This window comes from Coturnix japonica, chromosome 1 (assembly GCF_001577835.2).
Source record: "Coturnix japonica isolate 7356 chromosome 1, Coturnix japonica 2.1, whole genome shotgun sequence".
NCBI lineage: Eukaryota > Metazoa > Chordata > Aves > Galliformes > Phasianidae > Coturnix > Coturnix japonica.
The window spans coordinates 3,289,980-3,295,979 of record NC_029516.1 but is presented as its reverse complement, the minus strand read 5'-3'; the positions used below and the strand labels follow the sequence as shown (position 1 = coordinate 3,295,979).

Genomic DNA, 6,000 nt, shown 5'->3' with positions numbered 1-6,000 from the left:
TCTCCAGTTATGGGACATCCACCACCTCTCTGAGCAACCTGTGCCAATGCCCCACCACCCTTATCTTAAAACCTTTTTCCTTATATCATGTCACAGAATCATAGAATGGCCTGGGTGGAAAAGGACCTCAGAGATCTTCTAGTTTCAGCTCCCCTTGCCAGGGGATGGGGCATCCACAACCTCTTAGGCAACCTGTTGCAGTGCATCACCGCCCGCTAAATATCCAGTATTAATCTTCCCTCTTTTAGTTTGAAACTATTTCCCTTTGTCCCATCACAACAGACTCTGTTAAAGTCTGTCCCTTTCTTTCTTGTAGCCTCCCTTCAGATACTGAAAGGCCACTCTCAGGTCTCCCCTGACCCTTCTCCAGGCTGCACAGCCCCAACTCTCTCAGCCTGCCCTCATAGGAGAGTTGTTCCATCCCTCGGATCATTTTGGTGGCATGCCACCAGGTCCATGTCTCTTCTGTGTAGAGGGCTCCACATCTGGATGCAGTACTCCAGGTGAGTAGAGGAGCAGAGGAGCAGCATCCCCTCCTTCACCTTGTTGGCCTCGTTTCTTTTGATGCAACCCAGGATACGGTTGCCTTTCTGGGCTGTGATTGCTGCCAATGTAGTTTATGAAAGAGGATCACTTGCAGGGCAAGGCAAAACACTCACCCGGGGATGGAACCCATCGGTGAGCAGCCCAGGAGGAGGCAAAGGGGTGGGGAAGCGGGAGGCTCCGAGGGGGAGGAGGAAGAAGCAGCCAGGGCAGTTCCGGCAGCGGGGCGGGGGCGGCTGCGGCACAACGGAGGTGAACTGCGTTTAAACAGTGCCAAGCCGAACTGAACCGAGCCGGGCTGAACCGAGCTGCTCCGAGCTGTGCCGATCCGATCTGTACGGAGCCGACATTGACTGCGAGGACGGCAGGTATGCGGGGCTGGGTGAGGATGCGGTGTAAGGGATGCTTGCTGCTCGGAGCTCTGTTTCAGCTCTCAGTTCTCATTGTGTCGCAGGGTTTTAAAGCCGTCTTTTGCAAGTGTTTGTGGTTTCAGAATCACATTTTCCTGCCTTTAAAAAAAGTGTTGTTTTCTCCCTGGTGACATCGTGTGATACAAAGAAGAGGAGGGAAAAGAGAAAAACAACGAAAATTGATTGTAACCAGAGTGCTATTCAACATCATGCAAATAATTTGGGGGAAGATAGGGGGGGAAATACTTTCTCCTGCTAGGTTCCTTGATGTATTTAGGTGTTTCATGGCTACAGCAGCACGTAGTAAGATGGCGAGATAGTTCAGTTTTACAGCCATTAATATATCTCATTATCTGGGTAAATCATTTTGGATCAAATCTGTAATATTCAACAGACCAACACTGAGTTAACTTTGAAAGAAGACTGGAGCAGTAAAGACAAATGAGCCATCTCCATCCCTCCTCTGCTGCACAGTGCTGTGAGCTTCATTTCCTCCTGAAGGAGGGGGCTCAAAAGCTCAGCCTGGTTGCTCGGCTTTGGTTTTGTTCCCTGCATGGATGCTGAATGATAATGGAGTTAAACTCTTGGGTGTAATCAGATCCTTTTTAATGAAACCTTGTAAATGTGTTGCAGCCAACTTTCCAGCTATACTTTTCCCCAGCCTCCAGTAATGTGATACTTTCAGGAACAGAAAGCTTTTTATGGGCCCTTTTTAAAATCTTCTCCAATGAAGTAATAGTGGCAAAGAAAATGACTCCAGCAGCTGAAAGACTCTTAATTGAGTCATGCTAATAGCAGGTTATTTAGTAAGGTTGCCAGGGCAGGAAGAGATACAGTTTCACTGAACTTGCTATTAAAAAGAAAAAAAGAAGTGTTGGAGAAGGAAGAAGCAGAACTATGTGCAGTGAATAGGGCTATGTTCTGACTTTCATATTTTTAATCAGACAAATCCTTGAGATCCTGAGGCTCCCCTCCCATCTCCTCTCTTCTTTCCTACCCTCCCCTTCTCTCCCCTTCTCTCCTCTCCTTTCTTCTTTTTCCTTTCTTTTCTAGAAAAGGACTCAGTATCCCAGCTGATCCCATGCAGCATTTTGGGGTTTCCAGAAAATGCATGCTAGGGGCCCAATGGAAGAACCAAATGGGATACCTGTACCAAGGAGTTACCTGTTCCTCCTGTTTGCAGTGGGACAAAGCTGCATTCAGCTGGAGGTGTCTGAGGGCCTCCTAAGGCAGCCTATTGCTGAACACACAACATCACTTAAATCTGGATCTCAGTCTAGGCTTTGGGTTGTCACTCCTGTTACTTTTTTGGTGTCTAGGCTAATCATGAGACTTTGGCATCCACCAGTCCTCACTTTCTCTGAGCTCCTTAAGCCATGCTGCACTCATTGGTTTCCTCTCATGACTTTCTGGCCAACCCCTAGGGCACATGATGAATGAAGCAAGTCATGTTTCTGAACTGAAAGTCTGACCACTTTAAGATGATGCCCCAGTTGCACAGACACAAGCAATGGAAAGCTCTTAAGACTTTCTCCCCTGCTCTACATGCCCTTTGGGATTTTTTTTCCAAAGCCCTACCAAAGATTTAGATCTCCCTCTTGAACCTCCATACTGTATCGCAGCACTCTCCTTTTGCTCAGGCTGTTTCTGTACCCGCTTTGACTGTTACACAGCCAGGGCAGAGATAACTCTTTTCTTTTTTTTTTTCTTTCTGCCACAAGTGTGCTTCCTTTCAAAGAAAGTCACTCAGTTGGCTCTCTGAGCTTCTCACGGATGCACTGTGCACCTCAGCAGCACATCAGATGTACAGGGCCTCAAAAGAAAAGCTTAGGAGGAGAGACGAGCAAGGAGGGGTGGAAGGAAGGAGAGCTTCAACAGCTTAGTTTCCCAGCACGTCGAGTTCTTATTTTTCCTCCTTTGGATCTTTTTCAGGTTAGTCTGTCCATTTTGTTGCAAACAGGGGGATGTGGTGAATATAACTTTTGATGGCAACTTTTTGGTTTCTTCTCTAATTGTCTGGGTTTAATTACAAAGATTAGCCAGCTCTGTGGCAGTCTGGAAAGGAGATGAAATATTAACTGCCTACCAGGATTCTGTCAGAATAGGTGCTCTCTCAGAGCTGCTCTCAGCTTCTTGCATATATGTTCCATGGATATAAGTTTAAAAACTTAGCTGAAAATTCTCATTTTGCTTCCCATTTTACTGACCAAGATTTGCATAAGCAGAGTGTTGCTCTTTGCCTAAGACTTCAAAAAGTGATTACTGAAACAGAAAATGAAAAGAAAGTCCATACAGTGGTGCGAAACATCACTTGATGCTGTCTTCCTAAAGGTGTTCAAGGCCAGGTTGAATGGAGCCCTGGGCAAAATGATCTAGTGCCTGATTTAGTGGTTGGAGGTCCTGCATAAGGCAGAGGGTTCAAACTTGATGGCCTTTGAGGTCCCTTCCAACCCAAGCCAATCTATGATTCTTTGATTTTATGACTGTTCTATGAATATCCAAAACCTGTGTCTGTAATACCAGTCAAGACCTCAGTTCTCTGATCACAAGCACATACAGCTTAAAGCGGATTAACAGTTCCTTTGCAGAGCTATTCATGTAGAACTCGAGTTCTCAGATAGAAATGAACCATGTACTCAATGCACAACTGAAGGTAGTCTTGGGTTTGTATCTATTATGCCATGATATTCTCTACACTTCAAGTCTGTGCTTGAATCCAGACCAGAGGGACTCCTGGTAGTACGCATGACTGGAAGGAAGACATTGGCAATTGCATAGTGATTTCTGTATTACTGCTTGTTTGTGTTCATTTTGCTCATTGGATTTATCAGGCCTGTTGGAGGTTTTTAATTTGTTATCAGCTACCAGATTACATCCAACAGGAGAAGCAATTAATTAACATTGATGATGTGTGGGGAATGAACCCAGATTGCTTTTCAAATTAAGTGCAGCTGTCTTACAAGTGGATAATCAGGCCTGTTGGAGGTTTTTATAGTACCTTACAGCAACACCACTGCTTTTGGAACAGCCTCATGGGGTAGAATTGTGTCATCCCATTTTGAGATAATTTTATTATTTCCACCTATACGTAAAACTGCTTTCCTCTGTCTTATGGGGAAGAAATGCTGAATGGAAGAAGCATACGGTGGTAAAGGATGTATTCGGGGCTAGATGAATTCACATGGCTGTGCCTTGTCTCTCTCACCCCATCAGTGAGGTGCTGTGTGCTGCAGATGTAGGGTTCACTTATCTCCAAAATGAATTTATTTATATTCATCTGAACTGTAAAGAGCTCTGAGATTTGCAGATGATAAACTCCATGTAATGTTTTCCCAGTTTCTTTTTGTGAATGGTCATTTTCATATTACATTTGACCTGTTTGGGGATGCTTCTCAACCGCCGTATCTATTAGTCTGCATGGCTTTAATTAATAAGAAACGTATTTCCATTTCCTTATCATTATGAAGCACAAATGCCCTGCTTATCTTCAAAAGATACAACAATGTAGTCAGAGCATATGCATAGGAAATAACTAAAAGCCCTAAAAACCTGAAAAGACAAAGAAAATCCAATTGCTAAATCAGTCAGATTTTTTTTTTTTTTTTTTTTGGTAGGAAATATATATTTTATGAAATTATTGCTATACTGAAATCATCTCCTAGAGTAATTAAGGCAGTTACAGTGGAGAAAAATTCAGATGGTTTTCATCCAGGGTTGTGAGACCACAAACCATTAAAGGAAAGAATTTGATACGACGTCAACAAGAGGTGCCTATAGAGATGATTGGAGCATCCTACACTATGTATTAAAGGCATTCAAGTGTGGTAATGACAAGATTTTTGTATTTAGCAGATCATAAGTATCAAGAGACATGACAGGAGAAGGGCTCTCTCCATACTTACTACCAACCTGATCAGGAGATGAGAATGAGATAGTGAACAGATGAATAAGAAAAGTTATCCTAGTAAGTTTACAATGTGTTTAGAAAAGAGTTATAGCAGAGATAACAAAAATGTTACAGTTTTGGAAGTAGAAACAGTGAAAGAAGTTGATGTATGGAAAAGGGAAGTCTTCCAACTTTGTATTTATGGATAGACCAGGGTTCATCATGGCATTGTTACAGGCTCCCAAGTAAGATATTAGCAGTCTGGGGTCTAGATTGGAAGTTTCAGTCTTGCAGTTTCAGTTCTTCAGGGGTGGATGTGCTTTTGCTCTTGGGACCAGAGGTACATGTGTGTCCATGCACTGCTGGTTTCAACAGTATTAGCTTCACTTCATATGCTCAGACTGTCCAGCTTGTACTCATTAAGACCTTAATGATCTACAGTGGCCAACCTTGTTGTATCTTTGCCAGAGCAGAAAGAAGATAAGCTCTCACTCTCAGGAGAGAATGTGTCCAGAAAAGGATAACAAAACTGATGCATTTGCTCTTGTGTGGCAAGTGTGGGACCTCAGCTGGGAAAGTGAGAAGAAATGGATCTCACTGGTTACCAGATCCCCACTGATCTTCCGGGCCAGACGTTGTATGCTAATGTTTTTGTTAAACTTTCTTAACAGTGACAGCAAGGAAATACTGAATAAAATCTAGAAACACTCCAAAATAGGGAGAAAAATCAGAATTTTCCAACACCAAAAGTGACTCCTCATAACATTGAACCACAAATTCATTCTGCATTTGACTCACTGATGCACACTTATTCAAGATCACTTCAACATGAAAAGTGTGGAATAAGGCATCAGTATCTGAAATTATATTACGTAGCTTTCATTCACCTTAGGCCAAGAAAAGAAAACTTACTTAAGGTTCTCACCATCAATAACAACTTAAATTTGCAGCCACTGTTTGTTACAGCTCTTTTTATTTGGCCTTTACTTTAGAACAGGTAAATTGCTGCTAGTAATTTGAGAATAAGTTCTGTAGATAGATAAGTTTAGAAGAAAGTCTTACAGAACTGTGTCTGTATTGGCTGAGATAGCTGACTGCAATGACAGGTGGGACTTCAGATTTATAATCAGTTCCTAACATTTTGTTCCCACTTGACCGCCT

The 6,000-nt window shown here is 42.9% G+C and overlaps 1 protein-coding gene across 2 annotated transcripts in view; it reads left to right on the top strand.

The window, feature by feature from the left end:
* Positions 1–757: 757 nt before the first annotated feature.
* PRKCQ (protein kinase C theta) overlaps positions 758–6,000 on the top strand; it is a 45,604-nt gene continuing 40,361 nt past the window's right edge. For both annotated transcript variants that reach the window (XM_032441329.1, XM_015865623.2), the window contains exon 1: positions 758–911. The gene's annotated coding sequence lies outside the window, so the exon portion shown is untranslated. The remainder of the gene's footprint in view (positions 912–6,000) is intronic.